At 42.1% G+C, this 13,340-nt stretch overlaps 1 pseudogene; it reads right to left on the reverse strand.

The window, feature by feature from the left end:
- Positions 1 to 1,528: 1,528 nt before the first annotated feature.
- Positions 1,529 to 12,775, reverse strand: LOC117292384 (annotated as a pseudogene).
- Positions 12,776 to 13,340: the final 565 nt, after the last annotated feature.

Genomic DNA, 13,340 nt, shown 5'->3' on the forward strand with positions numbered 1-13,340 from the left:
TACTTTTTGGAGGGCTTTGGAGCTCAAGGCCCCGCCCCTTCCAATCAAAGGGGATAAAGGGGTTCTTGAAAATTTTCCTTCAACCCTAAAGTCAGTTTCAACATTCAAAATTAAAAAATACTCCACAAAATAATTGACATTTTGTAATTTCCTCTTTTTTTTGTGAAGTTACAGTTGCACAACTGTAAAGTTGGTCTTGATTTGGTCTTGATTTGGTCTTGATTTGGTCTTGAAAAAAAAAAAAAAGAGGTTGAAAAAATGATCTTTTGTTTTCCTTTCAGTAGAGAACAATCCAGTTTGCTGTGTTAGTCACAACCCCTCAAACATGGCAACCTGAAGTTTGTTATTTTATTTTGTAGATAAAGAGAAGACGAACTCAAATTTTACGGATATTGAAGTTTCTGTCAAATCACACCTCGGACTTGCACATCCTTTTTACACTAAAATAACGAGGGATTAATGCAAAAAAGGCGTTCAAAAGTGTTTTGTTTTATTGACTTATACAAATATTAACATATAAATGTATATGACTCAAATCCCATGAAAAAAATATAATATGAATCAAATCCCATATAAAAATACAAACAGATTTTTTTCAAAATACAAAAATATAATATTTTAAACTACATTTCAGTCATCATTCTGTATAATTTTGTGAACTTGAATGGTAGGGCAATGAAATTGGAACGGAAGACAGAAACATTGATTCTTTCACATTAATATTAAAGGAATTGTACATTCAAATAGTATTACAATTTTAAAAGTTGGCAGTTTTAACCTTTATTTGTTGTCTTTACCTATATTTGTTGTTACAATTGTTGCCCTTAAACTGTACAGCTGTATTAAATTCAGATTTCTGGTGGTTGAATGCTACCATGGGATAGCGCGCCGTATCGATACCTCGATACTTATAATTGAAAGTGAAACACTCAAAGCTGATTGGTTTATCAAATCCGACACATTTTTTTGCACACACGCTTGTACGTGTTGAAATGCAAGTTGATGAGGCAACAAAAACTTATGTACTTTTACATGGAAGTGTGAAATGTTTCTTAAAATGCTTTATACTATCTGAAGCTTCTGTAGACTGCTAATTTTAAGTGACCCCCAAATGTATACATTCCCTTTAAATAAGGGACACAATGTGTGGTTATAAGTACAGGGCATGCCCATGTTTCAACACTTTTTACTGGTCATTAACAAAGGTTTATACACACCCACCTGACGGGCTCTCCACCAATTGGGCCTATAACAATCCTGTAATCTTTTTTTTCCAGCTCCCTGGGGAGGATACAGTCCTGGGCTGCCGTGGCGCTCCAAAGATTTTTACAAACACAATATCAACTTTATCTACCCTCTCAGGTACCCATTTAAACCAGAAGAATAAATTTTAAAGGAGTGTCCTGCTCTCGAAGGACGCTAGTGTCATGACCGGGTTTCGAAACCCACACCCCGATGACTAAACCATCAGAACTTGAATTCGATCCTCTAAAAGAAAACCCTCGGCAATGACGCCTATCAATAAAACTTAGTCGTTGCAACGACACACCACATGTTTTGGATTACAACATGGTTGACACTGTGGATCTGACTTGTAATTTGGCAGTGAGGTATTGTAGTAACTTGCAAAGTAGCTTTTCTACATAGCGCCCTCTCTTGGTTGTTACTGTTTAGTATTATTGTTGTTTACAAAATGGCTGCTGTTGTGTTCAGTCTTGATTAATAAAGCTACGTTCAGTTCAGTAAAGAATCGTCTCCACGACTGGTTATAACAATTGGCGACGAGGTAAAATGAATACTTTTGGAAACATCGGGGAGTTCCAGGCCGAGAAGGAGACATGGCAACTTTATGTGGAACGTTTGACACAGTTTTACGAGGCCAATGATGTGAAAGCACTCGGTAAGAAGAGAGCCATACTTTTGACTGTTTGTGGGGCTGAGACATTCAAGTTAATTTCGAGCCTAGTAGCTCCAGCCAAACCCGGGGAAAAATCCTTTGACGAACTTATCAAAATCACAAATAAACATTTTCATCCCACTCCATCAGTAATTGTGGAGAGATTTAAGTTTTACTCCAAAGTAAGACAGCCAGGTCAGTCAGTATCCCAATTTGTCGTGGAACTGCGCCACCTGACACGGCACTGTGAATATGGGGAGTCCCTAAACGACATATTGAGAGATCGTTTTGTGTGTGGTATCAATGATGAAAGAATGCAGCGTAGACTTTTATCGGAATCAAACCTCACCTTTGCCAAGGCCATGGAAATTGGCCAAGCAATGGAGCTTGCCACACAAAATACCAAGGATATCCAACAATCCTACACTAGTGATGTAAAGGCCCCTATTCCTCTACAACAACAGGAAGCCCACAGAGTCGGTGGTGATAAGCCAAACTGGAAGGGCAGAGGGAGACCGCAGACACACAATCAAGACCAAGGCAAGTCCGGTGGATTGGGGAGATGTTACCGTTGTGGACGAACAGACCACACTGCTCAAAGTTGCCGAGCTCGCTCGTATACATGTAACAGCTGTGGTAAGCAAGGACATTTGGCTAAAGTGTGCAGAAGTAGTAAGGCCACACAGATACCATCGTCGGAAAAGCCAAAGTACAACAGTACATATAATATTGAGACTGTGCCCCAGGATGAAACTAGTGACATGGATTCATTACCACCACATAATTACACCTTGTATAAGACCACTTCACATTCCAAGGAACCACCGCTGATAGTAACTTTGTCAATCAATAACACACCAGTGGCAATGGAAATCAACACTGGCGCATCAGTTTCAATTCTCAGTGAGAACACATATGCGACGGTCTTCATGGGAAAGAAACCGCCCCTCTCTAAGGACACAGATGTAGAACTGCGTACCTATACAGGACAGAAGATTCAAGTCATTGGTAATTGTTCTGTTACAGTTGAACACAATTTCCAAAAGGCTGAATTGCCCCTCCTTGTTGTAGCAGGTAAGGGACCAAATTTACTTGGCCGAAACTGGTTGCGTCACCTTAAGTTGGCATGGCACACGATTCGCCATGTGGATCAAACACCATCAACTGCATCGAACATTACTGAACAGTACAGTGAGTTGTTTCGTGATGACTTAGGTCAAAGGTCAACGGGTACACATCAGCATGAGGGATGATGCAAGGCCTGTATTCTGCAAGGCCAGGCCTGTGCCATTTGCAATGAAGCAACAGGTTAATGATGAACTGGATCGGCTCGAGAGGGAGGGTGTGATTGAACCAGTTACCTTTTCTCGATGGGCATCACCCATTGTACCCGTCATGAAGGAATCGGGTAAATTGCGTATCTGTGGGGACTACAAGTCTACTGTTAATCAGTCAACAAACACGGACATTTACCCATTACCTCGCATCGAGGAACTTTTCGCAGCTATGGCAGGAGGTAAGGCATTTAGTAAGTTGGATCTAAGTCACGCCTATCTGCAGCTTGTTCTTGATGAGGAGTCTCGTGAGCTGCTAACAATCAATACACACAAAGGGCTCTTTCAGTACACGCGTATGCCTTTTGGCATATCCTCCGCACCTGCAATATTCCAAAGGACCATCGAAAGCCTACTAGCAGATATTCCACAAGCGGTCGCATTCCTCGATGACGTGTTAGTTACCGGACGCACTGAAGCAGAGCATGCAGCAAATCTCCATAAAGTCCTGAGTCGGCTCCAAAGCGCAGGACTCCGTCTGAAACGAGAAAAATGTGTATTTCTTGCAACCGAAGTCATTTACTTGGGACATCGCATAAATGCGGCAGGGTTGCAACCAACATCGGATAAAGTTTTAGCAGTCAGGGATGCACCAATTCCATGGAACGTGTTGGAGTTGAAGTCCTACCTTGGACTACTGAATTATTATGGAAAGTTTCTTCCCAATTTGTCGTCAGTATTGGGCCCATTACACAGTCTGCTTAAGAAGAACACCAGCTGGTCATGGAAACCAATCCCTGAAAAATCCTTCAGAGACTCAAAGGAATTGCTTATGTCGGCCAAAATACTTGCCCACTACGACCCAGATAAGGAGTTGATAACGGCCTGTGATGCCAGTCCCTATGGTGTGGGCGCTGTGTTAGCCCACAGAATGTCGGATGGATCGGAACACCCAGTAGCTTATGCCTCGCGTTCGTTATCACCAGCAGAGAAAAACTACTCGCAGCTTGACAAAGAAGGTTTAGCTGTGATTTTCGGAGTCAAGAAATTTCACCAGTATGTCTATGGACGCCGGTTTGAGATAACCACGGATCACAAGCCATTGCTTGGACTATTCAGTGAACACCGAGCAATATCCCCCATGGCGTCATCCCGTATTCAACGCTGGGCCCTCACACTAGCGGCTTATGAGTATCGCTTGGTGTACAAACCTGGGCATTTAAATGGCAATGCCGATGGCCTCAGCAGATTGCCCCTGTCAACATCAATCCATCATACTCCAACACCAGCAGACCTAGTCATGGTTATGGATCGGTTGGAAACCACGCTTGTCGGCCCTGACAAAATTCGTCTTTGGACGGGTAGAGACCCAACACTCTCTCTAGTGCGCACATACGTGATGAATGGATGGCCAAGTGACTGTAATGATGAAGCACTAAAGCCATATACTTGCCGCAAAGATGAATTAAGTGTGCAAGATGGTTGCATATTGTGGGGTTCTCGAGTAGTCATCCCCCCACAAGGTCGAACACAGATTGTCCAGGAACTACATGAATCGCACCCTGGAAGCGAATGAAATCACTCGCCCGTAGCTATGTGTGGTGGCCAAACATGGACAGAGACCTGGAAGATAAAGTTAAACAGTACACCGCATGTCAAGTCTCTCGTAAATCTCCACCCACTGCTCCGCTTCACCCCTGGGAATTCCCTAGTCGGCCATGGTCGCGTTTGCACTTGGACTATGCAGGCCCATTTATGGGTAGAATGTTCTTGGTGATAGTTGATGCGCACAGTAAGTGGTTGGACATCCATGCCATGCACAGTACAACGTCGCAAGCCACTGTTGAACGGCTTCGTCAGACCTTTGCAACCCATGGTCTGCCGGAAATAATTGTCACAGACAACGGCAGCAACTTCACAAGCGCAGGCTTCGAAGACTTTTTGCGATTGAATGGCATAAAACATGTCAGATCGGCACCGTTCCACCCCTCTTCCAATGGTTTGGCAGAGAGGGCAGTGCAGTCGTTTAAAGCTGCAATGCTACGCATGACTGGAGGTACCGTTGAAACCAAATTGTCACGATTCCTGATGAGTTATCGCGTCACACCTCACGCAACCACAGGTGTATCCCCCGCAGAGATGTTGATGAAACGCAAACTTCGCACACGGCTTGATGCAATTCGTCCTAATATCCAAGTCCGTGTTTACAGCAAGCAGTTCTCGCAGAAGGTGAACCATGATAAACACACCAAACTGCGCACCTTCAATACCAACGACTCAGTGTATGCCGAAAACTACGCTACTGGACCACGTTGGATTGCCGGTTTGATTTTGGAACGAGTTGGAAGCTGTATGTTTACAGTTCAGCTGGATGATGGACGTGTCTGGAGAAGACATGTGGATCAATTACGACCCCGTCAGTTGCTTGTTACACCCCCCGTCAATGATCCTATTGCACCAGTCCCTATTGTTCCACGAAGGGAGGAGGAAGATGATAGGAGCAAGTCTAGTTCCTGTGCGGACAACCAACCTGAACAGCCAACGGATCAAAGCCAATCTGTGAACAGTTCTTCAAACCAAGACCTTCGCAGATCAACGCGCACCCACAATAAACCCCCTCGCTTCAGATTCCACGATTACTAACTGTTGTGACTGTTTAGTGGAATTACGCGTGTATGACATTGATAATAACTGATGGACAGGCTGGATGTTTTTGAAGTGTAGTTGAACAGTTGTTCAATCTTTCGATTTGTTATTGGAAATTTTAAGGAGTAATTGTTAAAATCTTTAAGGTTACTTGATTGGGTTGATACTACTTAGTGTGTTAAATTCTCTCTCCATGCAGAGTAAAATAATGCTTTCTTTTATGATGTGCCTTGGTGATTGGTAATCATACCTAAGTCCTCCATTATTGATACCAGGACTTCAGAAAATTTGGGTTTTTTAGGTATTCTCTAAGGGACATTTGTTTTGTGTTACATTTGATGGGAAGTGTTGCATTTAACTAAAGGGGGAGGAGTTGTAGTAACTTGCAAAGTAGCTTTTCTACATAGCGCCCTCTCTTGGTTGTTACTGTTTAGTATTATTGTTGTTTACAAAATGGCTGCTGTTGAGTTCAGTCTTGTTTAATAAAGCTACGTTCAGTTCAGTAAAGAATCGTCTCCACGACTGGTTATAACAGGTATTGTCTCTCGTAATGTCATTGTTCAATGCATTGAGGCTCAACTCGATGACGTTGAGGGCGCCCTTGTATTCGGCAGTGGTTTGGACGAGGGGCGTGGACTCGGCTGGATCATTGTGGAGGTTGAAGATTAGGGGAGGATTGCGATTCTTTGGTGAGCTGGTTTTCCCGTCACAGGATGGTCGAACACTCCCTGTGGAAAATTGAGCAGGTGGTTGATCTTCAAAGGCATAATTGGACATTATTGGTAATTACTCAATATTTGTCGGCATAAAAACTTTAATTATTAACGAGCAATGGAGAGCTGTTGATTGTATAAAACATTGTGAGAAACGCTCCCTCTGAAGTAAAGTAGTTTACTACGTTGGATGATATTGAATGGTCAGACAGTAGGAGGGTTGAGTATTTACTGTGTAGATGCATTCACCACATGATACCATAATGCAATTTGGCATAGTTTAACTAACATTCAAGACCATGCTAGTGCATGGTCAGATGGTGAAAAGGTTAATGACCAATAATTTCAGACTTTCTACCCCCTTTTTTTTAAAGCGATTCTAACATAAATAGTATAACTTCAACAATACCTGTTTGGTACACAGCTTTGTAGTTTCCGTGCCTTACGGCACCAATCGCTCCCAGCTTTCCGGATGCCATGCTGTTTGGATGGAAAAGTGTCTATAAAAAAAGGAAAGAATATCTGGACAATGAATTCATTTAGTTGGTAAGTCTGTTGCCAGACTTGCCTTAAGGCCAAGTCACACTGCAGTAATTACAAAAACAATAACATCATGACGCAAGAAAAACGCAGTCTTCGAGTTGAAATGCTCCACCCAGAATACGCCCACACTCATTCAACCAATCAAGGGGGTGCATTGTTAACATTATCGTTGTCGCTCTCATTATCAAGGCCTATGTAACCGGGCCTTTTGGTTCCGTCTCTGGCTCCAGGCTCCTTTGATGTTTGAAACAAGCAAAATGTACACTGCTCCACAATTTAATATGGATTCCTCGCCAGTGTGGCAGGTGATTCTGTTTCCCGGAGATTCTGTTTGCGTAAGACGAACTGTGTACAAACTTCTTCTGATAGCACCCTCTTTTGAATCATTCTCCCGTAGCCTATGTTAAATTCCCATATTTGGTACAGAAATTCGGGATGGGGGGGTGGGGACACACACAGAATTCTAGGACATCGGCACTAAAGCCAAAGGTGAATTTTGGAAAAGGCCCCTGGTCTCCTTGAAAGCCTCTCATTCTTTCAAAATATTAGGAGGAAGCCATAAATGAACAATTTTGTTGTCTTGTTAATTTCTCATTTTGGGGACAAATTCTCCGGGGACGCCCCTATGTCTCTGAAAGCGTCTTACAACAAAATTTAAGGAGGAAGCAAAAATTAAACAAATAATTATCTTACTCGCTCATATATGGATCCTCCATACAGTACATCCTTGATGTCCATTCCATCATAGCTACGATACTTAGGTAGCGGGATACCAGCTATAGATGCAATGGTGGGATAGATATCCAAGGCACTGAGTAAGGAGTCCGAGACACGACCAGCGGGTACGTGACCGGGCCAGTAGGCAAAGGTCGGCTCTCGGTGACCTGCTTCCCATATCGTCAGCTTTCCTGTGCTACCTCCACCATCTTTTTTTTTATTCCAAAAAAGTTTACCGATACTTGTTTAACTTCATCCGCGGAAGTGAAGTCCCCTCGATACAGTAAAGCGAAAGTAGTAGTCCCTGCAAATTTTCTATCTTTCGCCCAGGTAGTAGTTAAAAGGCAGGACAGTTCTTTTCAGAACTGAGCAGTCTCCCGAATTCCAATACTCTGCGGTAGTAAAATATAAAGCAAGACAAGTTCTCAAAAGAACACAATCTACCCAGCAAGTAGATACACACATGGTGTGATCGATACGCACATGGTGTGATCACAAACCAAATGTACATGTACATTGAAACCTCACCTATTGCAATGCCTCAATCCCATATTCATCGACTAGTTTGGAATGCAAGTTAAAGGAACACGTTGCCTTGGATCGGACGAGTTGGTCTCTAAAAAGTGTTTGTAACCGTTTGTTATAAAATACATATGGTTGGAAGGATGTTTTAAAAGTAGAATACAATGATCCACACAAATTTGCCTCTAAATCGCGTGGTTTTCCTTTTACTTTGCGAACTAACACGGTCGGCCATTTATGGAAGTCAAAAATTTGACTCCCATAAATGGCCGACCGTGTACAATTTGAAGCAAGTTATTGTGGATCATTGTATTCTATCTACTTTTACAACATCTTTCTATAAATATGCATTTTACAACAAACGATTACAAACGCTTCTCAAAGACCAACTCGACCGATCCAAGGCAACGTGTTCCTTTAAACAATGTCAGCCTACACTATGTGATCATGTGGCAAATGTATTCGCATAATATCTGGTCAACATTCCTACTGTGTGACCATTCAATATCATCCTATGAGGTTTTGAACGATAAACTATGCCCTGTTCAAACTAAGACAGGTCAACTCACTGGAAAATGTTACTGAGAGAAGAGGGTTGACGTCACCGTTCAAATATCTGCCCTACAAGATAGCATATGTGCGCGCGTTGGTGTGTGCGCGCATGTGCTGTAGAAATCTAACCCGGAGTGCTGCGTGCTTTGTTGATGAATGCGTTTGGACGCGCATACGGTGTGACCTACAAGATGGCGACTTTCATAGCAAAAAAGGGGGTTTTCAATACGGTCTTTATCTCTCTGTATTTAAAAAAAATTAACATACGACGTGTCGTGGCCGAGCAGATAAGAGCATCGAACACAAGCTGTGGTGTTTCTGTTCAGCAGAGTGTGGGTTTGAGTCCCGGTCGTGACACTTGTGTCCTTTACTCAGCAAGACACTTAGCCATTATTGCTGCGTCCTTGGGATGGGATGTAAAGCTGTTGGTCCCATGTGATTTGTAATACATATATAAAAGATCCCAGTGCACTTTTGCGAAAAGAAAAGGGGTTCGCCCTATGTTCCTAGTTTGAATGGCGGCATATTGTGCCACAGCAATTTTTAAACCATTGCATGGTACTGTGTTAAAATAAGGTCTCATACTTCAAAAATGTAGAACTCCACAATAACTTGCAGGAAAATACTGAATGTTGAAGCGCCCTCAGCATCACCGAGTGACGGATTCAACTAAAATAAATTATACAGTATTACCTTTCTCTTTTTGCCAGAGACCAAGGAATGGTCCGCTGCTTCAAGCATAGGAACACTTAGACTCCCAGGGACCATTGTCACCTGAATAAGTGGGCAACAGAAAACAAAATCATACAGTGTCAAAATAATTTTTAAATTGATTTATTGGTTAACATTTGGTAATTTTGACTAACGGTGCTGGAAAAAGCCACTGGAAACAAACAAAGTCCTGCAGGCTAGTGGTTTCCCCAAATTCAAACTTTTGGCTGCGAATTTTAACAAAAATTAAAGTTTATTGTTGTTTATTATTTCAGAAACATTTCACAGATCACCGAAACATCCAATATCCTCTTCAAGAATAGGTTGTCTGAAGGTTTTAGGACATTAGGCCAATAACAATTGAATATCACATGGGTCAGGCATAGCATAGAGAAAGTACATGTAGTCCTTTCTAATTAAGATATTAACAATTAAAAAAAACTGCAACAATAATATGAAGCAGCAGGGCAGTAAGAACATAGAAAAATACTTTAAGTTAAAAATGCTTCCCTAAAAAGATGTGTCTTAAGCCCAGATTTAAAGCTACAGAGGGAGTTTTCCTCCCTGAGACAAACATTTAGCTGGTTCCACAGACGAGGTGCTATTGCAGAGAAAGCTCTGTCACCGTCTATGGGCATGCCAACATATCCAAGTAAAAACATGTTGGTGTTGAGTGACCATAGAGTAAAGGATTGTGTAGGATTACAGACTGTAGGTCCAAATAACAATTGATTATCATTTGGTCGGGCATACCGACATATCTAGATTAAAAACATGTTGGTCTTGAGTGAACAAATAGTGGAGGAGAGTGAAGGATTGAGGGTAAGATGGGCCCGAGGGAGTAAGACTTTAAAGACTCTGGACACTACTGGTAATTGTCAATGACCGTCTTCTCACTTGGTGTATCCCAACATGTGCATAAAATAACAAACCTGTGACTATTTGAACTCAATTGGTCGCGATGTTGCGAGAGAATAATGGAAGAAAAAACACCCTTGTCGCACAAGTTGTGTGCTTTCAGATGCTTGATTTCGAGACCACAGCTGAGGTCTTGAAATCAATTCAAATATTTTAGTGGGAAATTACTTCTTTCTTAAAAACTAGGTTAACACAGAGGAAGCCGTTTCTCACAATGTTTTAAACTATCAACAGCTCTCCAATGCTTGTTTCCAAGTTAGTTTTTACGCTAATTTTTTTGGGGAGTAATTACCAGCAGTGTCCAGTGATTTTACCAGACTTTGTTGTTTTACTTGTGAACCAAACCAGCGTGTTACTCTCCACTCCTGCCTGTCTCACAGCATCCATTATTCCTGCGACTGTATCGTCAAGCTCTCGCACTGTGTCCCCGAACGGTCCCCGGGCGGAAGAGTTGGCAAATTTTGGATTGTAAAGAAGCGGGACATGAACGTGGGAAAAAGCTGCGTAGAGTAGAAATGGTTTGCCCTCCTGTACACTGAAGAAAATCAGACATCAAATAATAAAAAGCACAACTGAATTGACATTGACAATGGTTGACTTTTGGGACTCTTTTGGCTAATGTAGTGGGTTCGAATCCTACTCCTACAGTAGTGCCTGTGGATTTTTTAAGTTGTTTATTAATAAACAAAAATTCCAAATTTCTCAACTTATACACACATCGGTGTGTGGGTAGAAACACATTAGGGTACAATAGTTTACAAGTATTTTCTTTAAAGAAAGTAAACAAAATATTTTGTATCAAAAACCTTGCAAGAAAATACTAGAATATTATTGACCAATCCAAAATATTTCAAAGCAACTGGTCCAACTTCCAGTTCTAAGAAACAACCACATTTTCTCAAAATTACCTTCCTTGAGGAGAATCAAAAGAGATTGTTTCCATTTTGATTGAAGTAACCTTAGTTTTAGTTTGATTAGACCTAACACTGGCATACAAATTTAAATATACAAATCAATACATAAAGATAAAAAGAGGCATTATAGCTAAAAAATATCAAGCCAGTGAAAGGCGAGGAGGAACAGGTGACCAGCACCTCTACAAAGCCGTCCTGCCACAAAGAATGTCCCCTGAAATCGACCCACAGTTAAAAACCACCTATCCTCTGTTAAAAAAGTAGGGAAAAAGGGGGGGGGGGCGCTCTTGAAGGCGGAACTGACAATTACGAATAACAACAAGAGCAATGGAAGTGTGAACACCCAAGTGCAAACATCATCAGGTTTTAAAATGTGATTTTGATAGAACAAAAATTAAATTGAAAAACTCCAGTTCCTCACCTTTGTTTAATAAACTTCTCCGCATGACTCTTGTAGTGCCCAGCTAGAGTCTCCATGTTTAATGGTTGCTCAAGAATTGTTGTGTTCTCAATCAAAGGCAAACCTATTTCTTCCGCACAAGAACCTGAACAGACAAAAGGAAAAAAGGAAGCATAAAGTTCTTGGATTTGTCGAGTGAGTTTTTAAATCTTGTATGGCGCCTTGTCAAAACGTCCCGGGCGTTCCTCCGCTGACAGTCTGCGGACTGGACAGCAAATACCGCCGTTGCTAAGGACCTCGGACAGTCCGCGGAAGAACGGCCATGTGCGTTGAAGCGCGGCGAAGTTAATGAGCTATATCCTTGCCGGGCGCTATTGTTAGTATAGCAATAAGTTGATGAATAAACAAGTTGTATTTTCAGGTCACGAATATCAGCGGCTTGGACGCGGACCGGCCGTGCTCTTCCAGAACAATACATTTTCTACTCACGAATACCATCCTCCTGGAAGCGGACAGGCCGCACCGACAAGACAATTACACCATCCAGTGCATGTGATAATCAGGGAACGATTTCGCCTGTATCACATCGCAATTTGTGATACAATTTTGATAATTGTGCATCGCAAATGTTGCGATCCAATTTGCGAAGCATAATTTGCAACATTTATGCTTGATACAAAAATATCGATTTTTAACTTGAAACCATTCACATTATTAATCAATATTTTCCCGCAAGAAAAACGATGCTAAATTAATAAGTAATCACCCCCGCCGCGACTACTAAACGTTTTCTTCCATGATGTTGAATACAATATGCTGCTCTGGCAGTAGGGCAAAATCGACCAATGAAAACATTCGTTACGCGCTTTATGGAAATTCAACAGCCAATAGAAACACCGGTCTCTGAAACTGTGGCTTCCTCCCCCCTCACACATTGGAAAAACCAGACTATCTGGTTGGTTTGACATGGAGACACACTCGCACAGGTGTGTATATTTGTTCATTGGTGACGGTGACTTGGGATTTTATAAACAAGAAACTAATGTTTTCCGCTTGGAAAGTAAGAACGAACAGTTAAAATAGTCCCCTGGATACTCTGACCCACTTGGAACGGAGTTTGCACGTAGACTGGAACTTTTGTCAGTCGAAGCCGGGAATAAAGACAACCATTTTTTAAATTCATGTCTTGGCTATGTAGGCCCAACCAAGTCTTAAAAGTCACACACTGACGGAAATGGATTTTAGGTACACATCCAGCCTTACTTTGCTTTTTAATCTGCAAAGGTAAAACCATTGTTGACCACCTACGTTCCTCCGCGGTTCCGCCGGTCAGCTCATAAGCTGGACCTTACAATGGCCGACCGGTAGCTCCGCGGAGTCCCCGGGATAATCTGTTTATTGACATGTAAATGAGCCGTCGTGGCCGTGGACATGCCCGGTTGCTACGGGTTCTTTTGTTACAAAAATCCGCGGACTCACGCAGAATGCACGCGGAATGGAACGGCTTGGACGTTTTGACAAGGCGAGTTTTTA

The sequence above is a fragment of the Asterias rubens genome, chromosome 7 (assembly GCF_902459465.1).
Source record: "Asterias rubens chromosome 7, eAstRub1.3, whole genome shotgun sequence".
Classification (NCBI taxonomy): Eukaryota; Metazoa; Echinodermata; class Asteroidea; order Forcipulatida; family Asteriidae; genus Asterias; species Asterias rubens.